This window comes from Hippocampus guttulatus, chromosome 10 (genome assembly GCF_054856545.1).
Source record: "Hippocampus guttulatus isolate MCC_2025c chromosome 10, RoL_Hgut_1.0, whole genome shotgun sequence".
NCBI classification, from domain to species: domain Eukaryota; kingdom Metazoa; phylum Chordata; class Actinopteri; order Syngnathiformes; family Syngnathidae; genus Hippocampus; species Hippocampus guttulatus.
This window is the reverse complement of record NC_141270.1, coordinates 1,226,281-1,247,076: the sequence shown is the minus strand read 5'-3', so window position 1 is coordinate 1,247,076 and position 20,796 is coordinate 1,226,281.

The window sequence follows — 20,796 nt, the reverse complement described above, 5'->3', positions numbered from 1 at the left end:
ACCGTCGTTTGTTCATGCGACAATTAATTCTAGACGAAGAAGTCCAACGGATACAAGGTCTGTGAAAGGCTTTCAGGCTTGCCATTTTTCCGGCGGTATTAAAAGTTAACGCGCGGAGAGCGGCCTTGTCAGGATGCGCGTAAATATTTGCGTGAAGGGACTGCAGAGGTGGAAGACGAGCCAACAAACATACGACGAATAACCAAAGACATTCAAGTCCACGGACAGCGCTGCGTCTTTCGAGCAGGACCCAGCCAAGCAGGGTGTCGACACCACGAGGGGTTGGGGGGGGGGGCGGCGCCGTGTTTGAAGCTCACAACCGTGTGCCGGCTTTCCGCCATCCCCTTTCCTCCTTGACTCACAGCTCAAGCGCCTTTCACGCAGTTTGCCCAAAATTGCTTTCACGGATGATGCGGCTTATGAAAGCAACGCTTCAGTTAACGGCGCTTCTGAAAGTACTTCTTGCCGGTGCCTTTCACACACTGCGGCGACACGGGATAGAAAGGCTCAAACGTAGGCCTCCCCCCTTTCGCGGACGACAAAGTCGTTTGAGGTGACGCCGTTGAGCGCTAGCTTGGTCGCGACTCGGCGAATGTCGTCGATCGCGGTCTGGACCTTGAGGGAGGGATGAGCGGATCCGCATTTTCTTCGCGGCGTGTTCTGCGCTATTCGGAAGCCACGCGGGCGACCCTGTCACAAGTCATTCCGCTCGGACGCCCTCGCCGCCGGCAGGTGAGCGCCGGAACTTGGCGTTTGTTTCCGAAGCGAGTCGGGCGAGCGCCGCCGCCGCCGCCACCAGGCGACTTGAAGCGAGCGGGACAGGAGGCGGGCAAGCGATACGGCGCAGCAAGGACATCTCCCTCAAGACACGCGCTGCCGCGATACCCTTTTGCGCTCGCCTCGTCCCGTCCCGTCCGCTTAGGATTCTTCCCGGGATGCGCCCCGGGCGGCCCTGTCTGCGCTAATATATCTTCCTCTTCCTCATCTTCCTCTTCCTCTGTCTCTTTGTGCTTTGTGCCGGCGTCCTCTGCTCAAGGTCGCCGATGAGACGGTCGCGCCGCTCGTAGCGGATGATTGATATCGGAACGCTGCAAAAATGTCATCTCGGATGAGAGCTGATGCAGGATCAAAGTTAATCAAATATCGGGACTCGACTTTCCTTGACCCCACCGAACGATTAGAGGTGGAACAATGAAGAAATCGACAAGTAATTGGTTGGTTCTCGAATTCGTTAAATCCTTCGATTTCAGCCTCTCAACGGTACATCTCTGATTTCTGTTGGAGATGAATCAAAATAAGACTTTTGAGGAGGGCGGGGGCGGGAGGGACCAGTGAAAGTTGACTTCTGAAATGGTGCCATGACCCGGATTCGAACTGGAGTTGCAGTTTTGTGTCTGGGTCCTTGAGACCGTTTCGTGCGTCCCGTCATGACAGACACACATTTAGCCAATTCGGTGTTGAGCAGTAGAAATGCTGTCCTGGGCTAATTTCCCCCCTACCCCCCCCCACGTAAATTTCCAGGGGGCGCTAGCGAGTGATTTTTGCCATGGCACGTTGGCAACCTCAAAAAACAAGAAATATTTTCAGCAGGCTTGCTAAGATGGACGACTTTTCAGGAATGTTGATGCCACAGAGTAGGAAATGAGAATGCAAACAAAGTTAAAAAAAAAAAAACAGCGTCATTTTCCCAGCTTTTCAAAATTGCAAAACAACAAAAGGAAAACAAGAGAGCAGCGTCGGCCTCTTTGTCAGCCTTGCCGAGTGTCGGCGTCGCCCGGTTGCGCCGCACAAACGGCTAAACGGCTCGCGCTCACGCAGCCAACTCAAAAGACAACAAAGGCTCCTAATTGGAGCGCGCCGACTTAAGCATGGAGAGTTCGCTCGCGTGCGAGACCACTTCTTCGTCAACATCGTCGTCGTGGCGGCATCACGAGGAGTTGAAAACGCACATTTTGGTTGTTTTAATTACCTTCGTTTTGGGACGATACGTGACACAAATGAGCATACTCTTGAAACGGTAAAAAAAAAAAAAAAAGTGGCTTTGTCTGGATAAAACATGCAAGCGCAATCCAGAGGATTTTGTACTCAAGTCCTCAAGAAGTAGTCGAAAGGACTGGGATAGTTTTTGTTTTTTTTCTTTCTCCCAAAATAACATGCCACCCATCAGTTGGGACTTGACACTATTTCGAAGGAAAAGAAAAGAAGAAAAGGCGGCGGCAAGAAAAATGTTCAACATTCAGCTTGCGCCACATGTGGAGGAAAATCGACTGAAACAAGTCGGCCAGCTGACTGCCAGCCTGCATGCGTGCTTGCGTGCGTCACTTCATTCCACTCCATTTAGCATCACTAGATGGGCCTTAATTGCTTCACGAGGAGCGCTAATTAAGGGGAACGGCCTTGTTTACCGTTTCAGTAAAGCTCTTAAGGTTCCCCCCCTCCGGTCACCAGCTCACCCTTCACGCCTTGGAAGTGAGTGCGTGGGTCGTCCCCCCCACCCCGCATCTACGCACATGCACGCGCAGTCCGTATATAGGACACGGCTCCAGTCATGGCTATCAAGTAGTGCACCGGTGTTCAAACTGTCGCCCGGGGGCCATTTGCGGCCGCCATCCTTTTTTCAGTGGCCCGGGACATGACAACCCCCTCCCCTGAAAAAAAACAAAAAAAAAAGATATTTGACATAGGTCACACGGTCACATTATTATTTTTTTTTTTGGTGCTGAATGTGGAGGTGGGATTCGACTGCCCGAAGACGGCCGCGATAGGCGAGAGCACGCCCGCGATCCTCGTGAGGATAATCGGATTAGAAAATGGTTATTTATAGCCGATTAGGCCACAAATGTACCGGTCGGGCCCACTTGAGATCAAGCAGGTGTGAATGTGCTCCCTGAACTCAAACGCGTTTGTAATCGACCCGAGGAGGAGTCGGAGCGTGGCGGCGGCAGGAAATCGACATTGTTGGGAAAGGAGAAGGAAGCCGCCAAGAGGCCGAGCCGGACAGCGATCGACAAGTCTGACGCCCACGCAGTTCAATGTTTGCGGGCCAAAGTCGAGGTGGCCAACAAAGCTGGCCTCTCAAAAAAAGAACATCTGACCACGAGCCTCCTCGACAGGAAGCGGCTGAGAAACCGCTCAACAATGCGCCTCTTCATTGAGTGCGCGCTGGTTGAAGAGGCCACGAGCGGTGTGATAAGCATGACATTTGGCCAGTAAGCAGCAGCTTTGGGACTCTTCGCTCGCCCTCCTCAATACTCGAGAATAAAGACATCAATAAATAAAGAGCCGAAGCTGAACATTGGCCAGCGTGCCGCTCGACGGAGAAAGTTGACCACAGCAAACACTGGAATGCAGCAGACGGGTTCTTGCGACTAACGCGACTGGCGCACTTGGGCAGAAAAGCACAATTACACACGCAACAATAATCACTTGCCCAAAATAATCGACTACTCTATTGATGATCGATTCATCGTTTGGAGACCTTGTTGATTCAAATTGTCCAAATCATCAGAAGCCTCCCAACAGTCGCAGATTATCTTTGCTACTTACCCCCCATCACACCGCCAAAATAAGACATTTGCAAAACTCTGCTATTGGAAAACCATTTGTGCCCATTTTCCAATGGACTTTGGGGGACCTGTTTTGGAATGATGGGATGGAAAAATAATTTTTTTTTCAATTAGATTCATCGGATTTTTAAAAAAAATTAATCAATCAATCAAATTTCTCATTAGTTGCAGCCCTTGATAAAAATATGTACTTCAGAGCCACGTGTTCTAAATACACTTGGGTAATGAACCAAATGCTGCTTCACCAAGCCCAAAGATTGGATTAATTTTGTCATCTTTGCATGATTCAACGGCATGACTATTGGCGGTAAAATGATGTATGCACACACACACACACACACACACACACACACACACACACACACACACACACACACACACACACACACACACACACACACACAGTCACACAGATATGACATCATCACTCTCAGCTTGCCCAAAGGTTGCTGATGTCTGAAGGCAAGCCTGAGGCACACAACAGTTTGCTCCCTCTCATGGCTACACTCGCTCGCGCACGCGCACGCGCACACGCACACGCACACGCACACGCACACGCACACGCACACGCACACGCACACGCACACACACACACACACACACACACACAACCTAACCTTGTCAAACCTAAAGTCTGTTGCCTTAAATATCAACTGCAGTGGAAATATGTGGCACAGAAAACAATTCTCAACAAACCCAAACGACATGTTCTCGGATTTTGTGAATACTTCAACTTTGCCGGCTGTTTTTTTTTTTTGCAAGCATCCGAGACAATTTGAGTGGACTCTAATGTGGTTCCCAAGTCAACAATTTCCACGCAGCCAGTTTCGTTGTCAGAATTTGCGTTGTGAGGAAAAGCAAGTCGGCCCTTTTGCTTTGAAGCGAACATTTGCGGGCCTTTGCACGTTGTGTGGCGTGCATGGCAGTGACATTTGATAACTTGCCATAAAATGGATTTTGCATCATGACATTTGGGGCACCTGTCCCAAAAAAAAAAAAAAAAAACAGGAAGTCATGACCCTTTGTTTTGAAGTCGATATTTCCTGTGGTGCTTCAAAGACACAGGGTCTGCCGCTGCCACGCTTTTGTTTTAGTTTTTTTATTTGACACAAATCTCGAATAAATTAATCTGGAATTGATGGATTAAAGGGCTCAGCATTCTGCAAGCTAACAAGATTTATGAAGTCCAAAACGGCAGGAGTATATTTGGTCTAAATTGAGCCTGGGGAGATGCTAAATGGCCCTAATAGCAGCACAATAAGAGTCCTGTCTCTGGCGGCAGAAAAGGGGGAGGCAAGGATGAGAACGGGCTTAAGAGGTTTAGCGGCGAGCAGGTAAAAACGTCCTGATGGAGGTGAAAAAAAAAAATAAAATAAAAAACACTGCTTTTAGCTCCGCGGGGATGCAGCATTAATACGAGCATCGGGGATGGGGCGGGGCTGGCGAAAGCCGGCTGGGTTTTTGGCATCCAATGCGGCAGTTTACATCATGCTGACAATCAGATAAATTAGGAGGAAAATCCAAACGTGCACGCGCACTTCCCGCACGCCGCTTACACATTTGGACAGTAAAACTTCCCAGAAGCGCCGGAGTCATCGTTTCACTTTACAACCTTCCGCAGTCATTAAAAACTGCCGCCGTCAATCATGCCGTGTGGGCCACGCCCACTTATTTGTATGCGCTTTTATTGTGTTTCACCTTGCTGTCTGCGATGCAAATGAGAATCTGTTCTCAATTGCCTTACCTGGATAAAAAAAAAAAAAAGCAGAAATGAAACTTTAAAATGCTTACTGATTTTCTGGCTTGCTCTGTTTGTATGTGTTGCAGCCGCACGTGTGGTCAAGTAGCAGTTAAGAAATACTTTCAAAAGTGAATTTTAAGAGCCGAGCCTGTTCATCACTTTAAATGTGCTCTCAGTGTGTGGGAGTGGCTCACTATTTACAAGGCAGACTTTCAAAAAAATCTATCACTGTACACGTAAGAAAAATCCTACCTCCAACGCCCAAAAATTCATTTCCAGCCAGTAAACCAGAAACGCTCATTTCATCCTGCGGCGTAAATCCACCCAGTCAGCGTTTGTGGCCGTATTGTGGAACGGATCAACACTAACAGGAGATTAATGTCGGGGCCGTAACTCAGTTTGACAACATACCGGTGGCGGGCCGCTCCTCACAACTTGTCAGTGGATGGCAAATACTTTTCGCACACGGATGTCCGCGCCATTAGTCATGTAGTCGTTTGTTGGGATCTGCTGCCTACTTCTTGCCGTTGAAACGTTCAAATCACTTTGCTGCTGGATGCGCTGCATAAGCACGCCGGCCGCTTAATTGCTTCCGCTTTTGCTTTCATCCAATCACAGACACTTTGTCATCCGTGCCGTGCGTGCACACATTCCAATAAAAGGTGGGCAGGCAGAGCAGATAAAGAAGTGGGCGGGCGGCAAACGGGACCTCGCCTCACGGTGACGACTTAATCAACTCGCCGACTTTCTCGCTATATTTAGCGAGTTTTCAGACCCCTGTAGCATTTCAAATAAGCGACTAGCGACAAATCTAGCGACTTTTTTTCCGGTGTTACTGGAAACCGTCATTTGAGGGCACGTATTGTTTTTCCTGTTCTCGAGCTGGAGCGGCTCCCTTTTAGCCAATGGGATGCCAGGAAGATGCTAGGTAATGGCCAATGGCAGAGCAGCTATGACTATGTGGCGTTCAGGAAACTCGGAGCTGTGATTAGCACCCCGTCCTGTATTTTTACCTATCGTATCTTGAAATGGCTTTCATAACAAGAGATAATAAATGTTATTCTGTCAAGGCGTTTCGTAACTTGAAATTATTAATCTAGCTGACGAAACCGCGCTGCTTTAATCGACTGAAATTGCACGAAAACTAAAATACAATCAGATGACTAAATTAGGATTAAAACTGTCATTAATTTTATTATAAAGACTATAACTAAAACTAAATAAAAAATTCTTGTCAAAATTCACACCGGAGTCTTCAACGTTCATGCCGCAGGTTTTATACCATTTTTTGTTTGTACATTGGCGACACAAGGTTTTTCCTCTCTTTTTTTTTTTTTTTAATAAGCAAGGTGAGATGCATTTCCGTAACACTGTACACGTTGCCGTTGCCTCGCAAGCGTGAAGTTAGCGGACAAACATCAAAGTTGTTGCTGTAACTTTGCCTGACACAGCACCCAGCGGCGCGTTCAGGTAACGGCGGCGCCGTGGCGCGGAAGCGAACTCGGCGGTGAAGTCGTGCGAGCGAGAACGAAGGCGCAAGGTCGCCGCGATGACACTGCTCATCAGCAAATCTGTTTGTGCGCCAGAAGTCGCAACGTCCACAACAACACCTCCGAGGAACCCGAGGCCGGGATGATGTCATCGCGCCGCCGGGGCAACACTCACAGGTCATGTCGGTGTGTACGCCTCGCCGGCTTTCACCTTAGTGAAACATGCAAATTAGCAGGACAGGCAACCTCTTTTGCCTCCAATATAAATGTCTGTCAGCAAGAAACAAAGGAAGCGATCACGTTTTTCAGAACGATCAAAGACCATTTGGTGCGTTCCATAGAACATCAACGATTTTTCGTAAATGTCAAAGATCGGCTTCAACGACCCTAACGGACACGTTTTTGTCAACACAGATGAGTTAGTCTTCTAAAAACATCCAACAGACAATCTGTTGTAGAAGTTCAGAGTATTTTGTGTACATTAAAGGTCAATGGCATTTTCCATAAAGGGTCAACGATCATTTTGTGTACGAATAAGCAATCAGGCATTTTTCCAAAAAGATCAACGGACCTTGCATGTGTTTCAAATCAACACGATTCTAATCCAACGTGCTTTTTTTTTTTTTTTAATGTCAGTTCGTCTTTTTGTAAAAATCATTTAGATTGTCTTGAACGTCACGTAATGCGCATGATGTTGTACAACTCAAAGGCAATTTTGTGTCGAACAAAGGTCACGTACATTTTTTTTTCTCCCGCCAACACACTTTCATGTTGTCAAAATCAGACAGTTTTTGTGTACTCGCAAAGTTAAAGACGATTTCGCTTTTGCGATTCGTTCATCGATTAGTCTTAAAGCAACGGCAAACCTTCTTATCTTAACCTTCCATCGACGTGCTTTCGTCAACTGAAGACAAACTTAGCATACGGCGAGATGTTTTTTGGTCAAGCGTGACTCCAATATCGGAAGAAGAGGCGGCAGAAATGATCATTGTCATTAAAATGATTCCCATGCGAGGGCTGCGAATCACGAGCCATTTCTCGTCCCGCTCTGTCGTCGGAAGGTCAGCAGACGAGACGAAATGAGACGCGTCAAGCTTCTCGTGTTGCGCCAGATCAAGCGAAAGAGGCTAATTAGCAGATCTCCTTTCAAGCTACAGCTAGTAATGTGCCATTAATGGCAAAAGCGCAAGGGGGTGGGGGAATGAAAAAAAAAAAGGAAGTGTGGGGGGGGGGGCACTTTGGCAGAACAAATGACCCTTAACAAGGTTTTTGAATGTGCTGCGATGATCCAACCTTTCTGCAACCGCAAAGGTAGATGGCATGCAGGTTCAGCCATCATACTGTTCACATTTAGCCAAACTCGAGATTTCATACCTCACTCCCAGTACGTCCCGAAATGTTGGTCCGAACGCAAGTCTCACATTTCTGTATGTACGTGTCCAAGTACTTTGATCCACATTTCTTTCACTTTTCATTTCCTGTACGTGTCCCAATACTTTTGCCCAAACATGAGTTCCAATTTTCCCACTTTCTGCAATTTTCCAAATATTTTTCTTCAGACTGCACATTTCCCCCAACCTTGTCGTTTGTCCCAATTGCCTCCAGCGATGACATCATGAGGCAAACAAGCCGTCAAGTGTGGTCACCGTGAGCAAAGCGTTGCCTGCCGTCAAATGTTGTGCAGCGTTTCCGTGACAACCGCTGCCGCTTCAGCACCAGGTCGTAAAAGCGTCGGCTGATTTCACCCGGGCGCTTCCTGCCGCGTGATGGACGAGCACGTCAATAAAAATGGTCAAATAGAAATCGAATATTGCGCACACCTGCCTCGGTTTCAACGCCTGGCGGGCTATTGTTGTCGCGCCGGCTGGCCGGCGTCCCGTCGACGTCCGGGCTCTTATCTTAATGAAAGGCGCCGCCAAGAATGCGGCAGCCAAAAATGGCTTCTGAAAGGTCGCCTCAGGTCTCGGCACTCATTCACCACTTAAAGTCGTGACAGTAGCACAAAACCTAACCCCTATTTCGTTGTTAAGAGTTCTTGCTTTTGTTTCTTACTTTGCTTCCCCAAAAGACAGGACTATCATTCGAATCGTCCGTGTACGGTGACATCTTCTTCAACCCGTTTAGGCAGGGACCCTCATTGCGGACGTGGTCTGCGCTCCATTAGTGAACAACATCAAAGACAATGTCCCAGTGTGCCTCCCGAGCAACGGTCGCCGTCGGGCCTCGCTTGTTTATCCTGCAAGGTTTATCAACGGAAGTTCTTGCAGCAAAGTTTGTTTGTGTGTTTGTCACCTGCGTGCGCCACAAAAAAAATTAAATAAAAAAATTCATGGCTGTTAGCAACGAGCGCGTCGGCCGAGTTTAAAAGTTCATTTCGGCTAATTGCGATTCCCCGCAGAGACAGGCCACCCACGCATCCGCCCGCGCACGCCCGTCGAGGTGGCACCACGCGCGGTGTCGCTGAAGGTATCAAGCGTCGTCACCAGTCGGCGGGGTTCGCGGGTGTGTGTGACGCCATTAGCGTAAACGTGAGCACATGGAGGCACCGTTTCGACGGGGCGCGTCAATCCGAAGCGGCTTCGAACTCGGCTGCGCTCGTCAGCTTTTCACAAACTCGCGCTCTCGCTGTCACTTAACGTTCCTGAAGCTCTCCTTCGCTCTCTTTGACAACGGCCCACCGAAAGCCACAAAAAGCCTCCGTCCATCTCCTTGCTAACAAGCTAACGGATTGACTGACTCGACTAACAAACGTGCACCTGCTTCGCCACCCAACGAAGCCACAGACTACAAGACTTACCGACTGATCGTAATAACCAACCAGAAACCTACTTAGCTACCTTACCCAACAAATCCACCAACTGTCCAGACAATTGTCCACCTCGCTAACCAATTAACCAGGTAAGTTGACCCCTTTCGAACTCACAATACGTAGTTTCATTTTGGTATGTTGTTTCTCAAACAATCAAATAAAACCAAGCAAACTACCCAACCTGCTACCTCCCCGACCGATTTAACTTCCCAACAACCATCTAGCTAGTCTACCTTCTTAACTCGCCCAATAATTAACTGACCGATGGATTTACACCCATATATCTACCTGAGTATTTACAGTCAAAAACAAACTGACTTACTTTGCTAAACAAATCAACCAACCATCCACGGAATTGTCTTCCTAACTCAACTCAACTATTGTCCGTCTGACTAAATCAACCGAGCGACCAAATAATGACCTGACTGGACTAATCAGTGAACCAACCAACCACTTACCCTAACGAGTACCGAACCAATGAAGTGACCATCTGACTGAACCAACCAAACGGCCATGTGCTTACCTACCTAGCTACTTCCACAAGCCCTTGACCAACCACCAACCAACCAAGTCACTAAATAATGAAGTGCCTGCCTGCCCGACTAACTAACTGACAGAATTAACCAGCATTCACTTATCTAGCAAGTACCTAACCAATTATCTGACTGATTGAGCCAACTAATGGGTTGACTGACTGACCAACCAAACAACCAAGCAACTAAATAAACAGCTCACCGATTAGCTGACTGACTGACCAAATAACATCAGTCAAACAGAAGCAAACGCCCCTGGCCAGATTTTCCAGGTCCTGGTTTCTATGTGAACAAACGCGGCGACTGAGATAAGACATTTATCATCCCTTCTTTTCCGTCTTTATCTCGCCGCAAACATGGAAGGCCCGCCGCGTCCCCCGTCGCCTGTGTGCTTTGCTCCTTGCTCAAACACGATAATGTGGCATTAATGCCGGTCCCAGAAGAGGCCGAGAACGCGCTAAGAGCATTTCGGAGTCACGTCGGGTTGCTCGGAGCCGAGGCGCCCCCCCCCCCCCCCCCCTCGCTGCCATCTGCTGACTATGTTGAACCCACCCAGGTGGCCCACCGGCCAAGCCCCTTCGCCGCCGCGACGACGTCGAGGCCGTTCAGCGTCCAACACAAGATGAAAACAGCAAGTTCCCATCCGGGAAAAAAAATCTTGTTTTATTTTCTAGCGTTTTCCTGGAAAAACCAAAACCTTTCAAACCAGCGATAAAAGCTGCAAGAAGAACCTTCCTGGCCGGAGTTAAAAAAAATAAATAAATCGTTGACTTTTCCTTGCTGAGAGAAGCAGACGAGCCTAAGCCAGGTGAAGCCTTCTGCTACCGTGAACGCATTTGCCACGACGTCGCCCAAATTCCCGAAAGAATGAAAGCGCGGACAGCCGTTTGTTTTTGATGGTGTGTCTCCGCATATGAAGGAATTTGCTTTATTTTTTTTAAAATCAAATTGCTACAATCCGCCATTTGTCGTGAGCGGGTAAGCTATTATCACAGCGACACCATATGCTATTCTGAATACAGTATTTACATATTTTTAAAATCATAAACCTGATGTTAGCCATACGATCGAGGGAGGCATTGATTTCGGTTTCATTTAGTCAGTTCATTTTGTCTGGCTGAACATGATGAATCGTTATTTCATGAACTGGCCTCACATTTTCAAATGTATTTTCCAGGTGTTTTTCTACCTTGAACACACTTCTCTCTCTCTCTCTCCCATCAACATTTTCAGGCCAAAAGTGTGTGGGACGCAAACTGAGCCCAGTTGTCCGTCTCTTCCCACATTTATTTTTTTTAAACACAATACTGATATCATATTTTACTTTACTACATTATTCCCTGTGTGAACGTTTGCTTTGGAATTGGGTCAAATTGGAAGTCCAGGCTGCAATTTTAGGTTGAGTTTCGACTTAGGAGCTAATGCTTCCAGCGTATGTGCGTGCGTGCGTGCGTGTGCATGTGTAGTGGCGTTACTTACAATAGCAGGTTCCTCGGAGAAGGTTTCCACGGTAACGGTTCTCAGAGTCACATCTGGAGTGACACACACCAAGAAAACAGTGCAAAGGTTATTAGCATTCCACATATGGTGTGTGTATGTGTGCACATGCGCCAGCTTCAGGTTGGCCTTCTCCAAGCACCTCATGACAAGATTCCCCTCGACAACCTCACTAACTTGTACCCGCGGCGCACACACGCACACACACACACGCACACACACACACACACACTCCATCAAGTGAAACTTACATGACACAAATATGCAACGTTAACGTGATCGGTCCACAGGCGGGGGGGTTGGGGAGGGTGGGGGGGGGGGGGGCTCGAGCGCAAAAGTGGATCCAGTCCTATTTGACGCCGTTTACTTGTTATTGGGTTGCACAGCCACACACACACACACAAAGAAAGTCTCTTGTGCCCTTGATGTAAGAAGGAGAAGATCAGTCGAGGATGTAGAGGACTCTTAGAGGAGGCCGGCGTTCCTCTCAAGACTGCCCCCGCCCCCTCAGGAAAAAAAAAAAAAAAAAGCATGGCAATCGCAGCTCGAACAATTTGTACCGCACACCGATTGTGATGAACAACCTGCAGCCTCTCGTCGCTGGCTCTAATTTGACTTCTCGTGCGTGGGTTACCATCTCAAAGGCGGCTTCCTCTTCAAGTCACGCTGACGAGTTCCAATGCACCTTGACTCACTTACGCACCACCTGGAAACCATTTGCAGGCCTCCACTTTTCCCACACAGTCAATACAACTGCACGTTTTGATTGTTAAGACGTTTTCAAAACAACTTTTTCCACGTTGCCAGTTTGTTTTCGGTGGCTGTGTAGAATTTTTGAGGGAATCTATCAGTGAATCAATTTCAAAGTAAGGCTGTAAGATAAAATGTGGGGGAAAATGAAGCACCAGCAATAGTTGTCACGTTGCGAGGTGGTGGTGGTGGACCCCAAAAAGCAGGCAGGAGAGAGGAGCAGGGTGTATTTGAAGAAGTGTATTGATAAAACACAGAACACTAAATCCTAAACAAAGTCCAAAGTAGCAAACAAAAACCATGACTGAAGCTCAAAACTATCAATAACAGAAACATGACAAACAAACAAACAAACATGACAGCAGCAAAGAGCAAACAATGACCTGACAATGAGTGGTCGTGCTGGGCGTCCTTTTAAAGAACTCATTACCTAATGACCAACAGGTGTGCAGCTGCAGGGGGGGGGGGGCTACAGTGGTCCCACCTGTTGGTCCCAAACCGAATCATGACAATAGTTTTTGTGTACTGCATCTCATGATTCATTCATTCATTTATTTTCCGAACCGCTTCTATCCTCACTAGGGTCACGGGGGGGGGGGGGGGGGGGGGGTGCTGGAGCCTATCCCAGCTGTCTTCGGGCAGTAGGCGGGGGAACCGGTTGCCAGCCAATCGCAGGGCACACAGAGACGAACGACCATCCGCGCTCACACTCACACCAAGGGACAATTTAGAGCGTTCAATCAGCCTGCCATGCATGTTTTTGGAATGTGGGAGGAAACCGGAGTACCCGGAGAAAACCCACGCAGGCCCCGGGGAGAACATGCACAGGGAGGCCGGAGCCGGGATCGAACCCAAAACCTCTGCACTGTGAGGTCGACGCGCTAACCACTGGACCACCGGGCTGCCCGCATCTCATGATGATTATTTTAATAATCCATTAAGCTGACTTATTGTTTTGAAAAATGGGATGTAAGATATTTTTTCAATGTTCATCCTTTTTTGTTGTTTTTAAATGGGAAAGGATTTCAAATTTGCAGCTCACCTGTGTTCTGGGTTTACACTGGTGACATTGGCAACGCGAGCCCGAAGGCACGTTGGCACCAATTTCTATCGACAGCAGAAGGCAGGACGGGAAAACAAATGGCAGTCCTCCGACGTGGACTTGGATGAATCTGTTTCATTCATCTGCGTTATTCTTTTTCCCGAAACAATAATCAGAATACTGCATCTAGATGAATAGCAGCATATGCTGTAGCTATGACAATGATTTTTTTTTTACTTCTCATGAGTTTTCTCCGCAGGGTGTCCGGGCTCTCCCTTAGAGATAAGGTGAGAAGCTCGGTCATCCGGGAGGGGCTCAGAGTCGAGCCGCTTCTCCTCCACATCGAGAGGAGCCAGATGAGGTGGCTTGGGCATCTGATTCGGATGCCTCCTGAACGCCTCCCTGGTGAGGTGTTCCGGGCATGTCCCACTGGGAGGAGACCCCGAGGAAGACCCAGGACACGCTGGAGTGACTATGTCACCCAGCTGGCCTGGGAACGCCTCGGGATCCCCCGGGGAGAGCTGGAAGAAGTAGCTAGGGAGAGGGAAGTCTGGGCTTCCCTGCTAAAGCTGTTGCCCCCGCGACCCGGCCCCGGATAAGCGGTAGAAGATGGATGGATGGATGGATGTTCCTCTTTAGCAGGAGAGAAAATAAAAAGGATTCCAATCAAAAAGTGAATTCCCGTGAAAAAAGGCCAGCTCGGTTCCAACCTCAAGACGCGTCTCAATACTGACGTCCGTCCGTGTAGCGAGTGAGATTAGCCGGCGCGCGTGAAGGGGGAACGGAGCGGTGGTCCCCCTCGGGGGGGGGGGGGGGGACACTTGGGCGGCGGACAAACTTAAGCGGCTTACGCGGGCCTAATGGGGAGCCAGATAAAAGCCGATCGGGGCGGCGCTTAAAAATGCGACTCGCGGGTCAGAGGTCGCCGTGCTGGGACTCCTGTGAGTAGCGATAAGCGCGCCAGGCGAAGCGCCAGGCGCCAGCGTGGAAAATGACACACCAGGGATGGAAAAAGGAAGGAGATATTCAAGAGGAACCTTGGAAAAGTCACTTGCTCTCACTTTTTTTTTTCTCTCTCCTCCTCCGCCCCCGACTCACCCGACATGACTTTGCACCCGCGGGATCTCGACACGCACTTCCACGCTAAGTCGCAAATGAATAACAAATGGCACGCCATCTTCACCGAATGATTGAACAACGACAAACCCTTCGGCCAGTCCACGTCAACGTTTGCGAGTGGAAACTGTGTGAATGTGTGTGTGTGTGTGTAGGAGTTCAGAGAGTTAAGGTGGAGCCGGGCCATTTCAAGATTGGAAAACAAATCGTCGGGTCGGAAAAAAAAAAAAAAAAAAAAGAACTCGAAAATGAGTTACGTGCTCCCTCCTACGAGTACCAATCAAGAATCGAGCGGCGCCATTCTGGACCAACTGGAGACGCTTCATGGAGGATTGGCTGAACGGTGTCGCATTGATCCCAGAACAAAAATTGGGGTGTTGTCATTTTAAGCTTTGTTTGGAAGGAAAAACAAACAAACAAGTGCTATACCCCATCCGAAGGTTCAGATGCGGATCCCACAGACCGTTTGACCGTCGTTCGTGAATTGCGATCGGAAGCCGAGGTCTGGCGCGAAAGCAATCATTCACCCGCGAGGCAGCCGAAGATGAGCTCTACCTCACAGATGGGATGTCGGTTGCGCCTTCACGGCTCGCCATAAAACGGGCCGATATAATGAGTGTAAACATTGCGAAAAGTACGAAGCGCCGCACAACGACAGGTGCGGCGGTGACGGACGCGCGGCGCCTAATGGGCGGATGACGGCGACTTAAGCGTCACATAAAAATGACGGAGCGGCGCGTAAAAAACGTGCTTTAGTGCTCAATTATCACGCCCTCGCGTGCCAGCAGATGTCGGGTCGTTAGGCACGCCGTCATCTGCGCCACAGAAAACGCGCGCACAAATCACGAAGACGACGTCGACCGACACAACGGCCGCCGTCGCAACTTCGTGTTTCCAAAAGTACGAAGGCCGGATTCAAAGTGTAGAAATAATCGCAACTACGCACAAAAACCATTCCGCTTTTTATTCATTTTGGAATCACGGTCGCCTTCTGACGAAGCTCAGCGCTAACGCCGTCCGTCGTTCTTGCTCTTATTCTACGGCGTGAATGCAAAATGGCTGCCACATCCGGAGCCCTCCGACAAGTCCGACGAGCCGCGCCTCATTTGAGGGCGGCGCCTAAATAAATCGCAATAAATCGCCAAGGCGGCGTCCGCAAAGAGCGACCCACCTCGCCGATCCCCAACCGGGAGCCCCCCCCTTTCGCACCTCTGCCACCGATTAACGGCGCGTTGCCGTTTTCATCACGCGCCTTCCAGTAAGCCGTGAATCAATTTCCGATGCGCTGTTTTAATGTGGCGTCATCGCGGGGGTTTAATGTAGATCATCGCGCAGAAGGCGAGGAAGACGGCCATTACGAATATTTATGACGCGCGGGCGGAAGAATGTTTGCGGCAAGGTGCGCAACTCGACGCGCCAGACCGAACGACCACGCAACAGCAAAAACAAAACAAAACAAAACAAACAAACCAAAAAATAATCCATCTTGCTCACATCGCTTCTCCTCCTCCGATTCTCTTGTTGTATTTCACAAATCGATTGATTGATTCCGACTTCTCGGGCGCAAAAGCTCGACCAAAAGAGGTGAAAACAAAGACAACGCGAGTGGAAGAAACCCCAAGAAGAAAAACAAGAAGCCGCTTCGCAAAGCTAGCGCCGAACAAAGACGAAAATAAATCGAGAGCGCTCCACAGCGAACCGATGGGCAAACCTTTCCGATCTTTGTCCTGCTTGCGCGCGCGTCAGCTGCGCAAACAAACGTTGCCATTCGTCCACCTTCCCTTTTGTGAAAGTTGACCAACAATCGGCGCACCTTTTGCACCGAAGGACCTTTTTGAACTTTGGTTGAGTGGACGCAGGTGACTCAACACCAAAAGTCACGGCGCGTTTCAGCAAATGTTTGCTTAAGTGGCTCAAAATTCATGTCAAGTCGGATGTGTAACGTGCATACGTGTCTTTGTGTGTGTGTGATGTCCACACACTTATCGGCTCTATGCGATGAGGCTTTTTGGAGACCATCAGCGAGTTTGAGTTTCCACAATCTGTGAATGCTGTCGTATATATATATATATATATATATATATATATATATTTTCCCCACTATTGTGGGAAAAGAGTCCATCATCAATTCTTTGCTGTCCAGTGTGTGGAGTAATTCGAGTCCAGTTGTGTCACGCAATGCGTGTTGTCATTCTGCAGTGGCTCATCTTTTGCGCTCATTAGAGGATTTTTAGTTCACCTTTTTCTCCATCTTTGCGAGCCGATCGATAATAATCCTGCTCATCATCGCCGTCCTCATCCATCAATATTGAACCCGCGGCAGGAAAAAAAAAAAAGAAAAAAAAAAGACACTCTCGCCGTCCGTCATTGCGCCGGCCTTGCGCGCGCGAGAGGCAGGTAAACACATTCATCCGTCTCCCGCTAAAAGCTAAAAGTTAAAAAAAAAAAAAGGCGAGAGAACATTGATGGGGGGGCGGGGTTGGGGGGTGATTCATTTGCAACAAGATGGACAAAGAGGACCAAAGAAGACTTCGTTGTCCTCCTTGCACTGTAAAATGGCGTTGCCTGATGAAAACGGAGACGGCGCCCGCACACGCGCAGGCGCGTGTTTAGTATGCGGGTGTGCAGAGACGAGGGTCCGACCCGCCGCCCGCCAAGAGCGCCATCACGATGGGGGTCACACCCAAGACGACGGCAGCAAGTCGGGTTTTGTTTTTCGCGTGTTACTTCCCGCTGGCGTTCGTTGTTTCTTCGGTACGTGCCGGTCAGCTTTTTTGTTAGTCACCTGGAATGGAGCTTTCGAAAATGAATTTTGTCCTCCTGTTTTGGTTCTTGAATTATTTTGTTATATGTGTGTTTTTTTTGTTTTTTTGTTTTTTTTTTACTTGTTACTAGTTATTTTTTTTTGTGTACTAGCTGTTGACTTCATGTTTAGCATTTCCTTTCCTGTGTACTTTTGAGTGCATTTATGTGGATGCCTTTGTTGTTTATTTGCTTTGACTGTGGAGCCACTCACGTGTTTGTTTGAGACGAGGAAGACGAGGAGGAGGAGGAAGACGAGGAGGAGGAGGAGGAGGAGGAGGAGTCAATTTGCTGTTGATCTGCCGCAGCATCTCCTGGATTGCACTGATAAAACTGCCACTTTGCGCCCTAACACCATCTGAGCCTTGGACGGATTTTATTTATTTTTTTCCTTCTTCATGCCTAGAAAAGAAAAACAACAACCTGAAATGATGTGGACACGCCCCCCCCCCCCTCCCCCTCCCAACCGCATTGCCATCCTCAGGCTCCAAGACGAATCCTTATGCACACGTTACACAATTTCACTTCTTTTATTCAGGACACACGCACGCAGCCCCCCGACCCCCGTGGATGGGCTCCACTGATCTGTAATTGAAGGGTTGTTTTTTTTTGGGGGGGGGGCGGTGAGAAGATTGGACGCAAGCATTTTACGCACGGCGGGGAACAGCACGGATGGGCGCCCTGATGGGTTCAAGTGGGAGGGCTGGATGCTGCGGGGGGGGGGGGGGGTTGTTTTCCGACACCGTCAGGTTGTCAGCGCTCAGGCGGGTTTGGTGAATGAGGACAATTTGCAGAGTCATTGTGACCAACAAGTCCAGGTTCGGGTTGCAAATGAGGCTTCCAATTTGGATTTGGGCTAAATTTCGGGGTCGTCATCTCGGGCTCGTGTTTGAAGTCTTTTTTCAGGCTTTCAAGCTTTGGTCGGCGTTACAAATGAGCCTTTCCAACTGGAGGGAGATTGCAAATTCCATTTCCAACCTGGCTTTGCGTGGACAACCTGTTGCGCTGTTTTCAATTGTGGTTAAGGTTTCAAATGAGAGCTCCATACGGTGTCCATGTGATGTCAAGCTCAGCTTATCATGTCAAAATCATGCGACGAGCAGGCCCAGAGCTCTCCAGCGAGCGGGTTGCCCCCCCCCCCCGTCACCAACAGCCTTTTTTGACATTATGCGATGTCATTCTTGCATTGCGCTAACACCGGTCGCCGATGACGACGCGCCTAACGTTCATCCAGACTTCAGGAAAGACGCAGACTCAACATTTTGAATCGCATTTCCCAACACGAGCGGCGTCTGCTTTTTCATTTGAACACCTCGCCTCTTGTCATCTCTGCGGAGACGCCGCCGGATGGAAAAAAAAAAAAAAAAAAGGAATGGGCTTTGTTTCCGAAAGGGAGCCTTGCGCGCAACGACCGTATTTTTCCAGACGCTGCACCAAAACCGCATCCGGCGCGCAAGCCCGACATTGGGGCCATTAGTTGCGTAACCTGAGCCGCCGTCTGACACTTCAACCCCGCGAGGAAAATGAAATATGAAAAACACGTCTGATCCCACGTTGACGTTTCTGTCCGTTGCAAAAGTCTTGGAACGGCGAGGCCATTTGCGGGCTTTCTTTCAAGATGTCTTCAAATGCCACCTTCAGTCAGCGATATGAAATTTGCCAAACGTGTGCGTCGCGAGCGGAACCATTAAAAGGTGAAGATCAGTCGGCCATTTTCTTTGGAAGTGGCCGTTTTACGGTTGGTCTTTTTTTTGAGAGCAAACGTCCACTCCTGTGTGTGCGTGCGTGTGTGTGTTGAGGGAAGTGTCAGCGTGGTTAATTATCAGGTCTTCGTGTGCGACCTTTGCGGCGTAGCTGAGCAGAAAGGTCGAACGTGATCAATAGTCGGGAAACATTAGCCGTAGCGTCGGATGTCGTAACGTGATCCACCCCATCGGGTCCCACCGGTGCCTGGAATATTGGGTCATTAACGAAACAAATTTTTTTTGGGGGGTGATGACTTTATTCTTGCAACATTGTGCCTTTTCCCCCCTAAATGTGATTCATTTTAATCTGGGAAATTGAATAATTTTACCCCTCAAAACTCATCACCATCTGAAGAATTTTTCTCAAAATTAAAAGCATCTTATTTTTGCAAAAAAAAAAAAAACAACGTTTAAAGCCGTGTTATGATTGGATTTGCCTAATGATAAGCTTTGAAAAAGTGAAGTGTGTGTAATAGAAGCTGATGTCGGTCGGTCCTCCCTGTTGATTTCATAGAAAAAGGGAACAAAAGGCTGACCAAGCTGATCGGGCTTTTTGGTTTGAAGATGTTTTAAAAGGCGACCGGCCGGCCATTAGCGAGGAGGTAAGTGCTGCTTTTCTGCACATGAAAGACGAGCAATTTTAGCCGTAAGTGGACGCCTGGCAACCACGCCGCTTCACGCGTCAGCAAGAAAAGCAACCCCCCTCCCCTCCCCACCAATCGTTCCATAACGCTGCCTCTAATGACAGTTAAAGTTGCGTGATGTCAAAGATGCGAGGAAGTTGAGTCCGGGATGTGAGCGGAGCAACGGCATCGCTGACCTCATGCGCATCCCTACAATAGCCACAAAACGGAATGATCCAGAGAGCCACTTTTCCATCGTGCTCGCGGTTGCGTTCATGCTAGTTCCGGGCCAGTGCCCAGATTAGCAGCTGCTCTTTCTTTTTCTACCGGCGAAATTGGCTCTCGCTCCGTCCGGTGCTTGAAACTGACGCTTAATAAGCCGGCCCAATTATTTGTCGGGCCAGACGAGGGCGCCAACTACGGCGGGGGGCCAGGGGTCGGCGGGGTTATCGGCGGCACAATCGTTGTCCCACCGGAAGAGCCATGGCAGAGGTGCCCGGATCGCGTGTTCTCTCCGACTCACGGCCAGACTCATGATCATCGACAATGATTCAGAAAGATTGGAGCGATTGCCGACTGCGTGTAATCGATGCTATGCTAAGTTGCCTAGCAGATGCTAATTATGATTATTACCGATTAGGTGGTCCAGTGGTTAGCGCGTCGACCTCACAATGTAGAAGTCCCGGGTTCAATTCCAGCTCCGGCTGTGTGGAGTTTGCATGTTCTCCCCGGGTTTTCTACGGGTACTCCAGTTTCCTCCCACATTTGAAAAACACACATGGTGCCCTCCACTTTTCACAGACGCCGGGACCCGTCTCGTAATGATGATGAACTGTCAGGTTTATTTTTGGGATGGAGAAAGAAAAGCATTTCTTTCAGAAAAAAAATAAAAAATATATGTACTGTATACTTTTTGTCATATTTTTACGAATGTCACTTTTTCACGCAAAGACGAATAATTCTATTTCAATTCTCAAGGACGTTTATTCTTCAATTTCACATTTTTGCTGAAGCTAAGTGCACAGCACGGCAACCTGGTCAAAGGTGACCAGTTTGTAGGCAAAAGTTCACAAGTCAGTCAG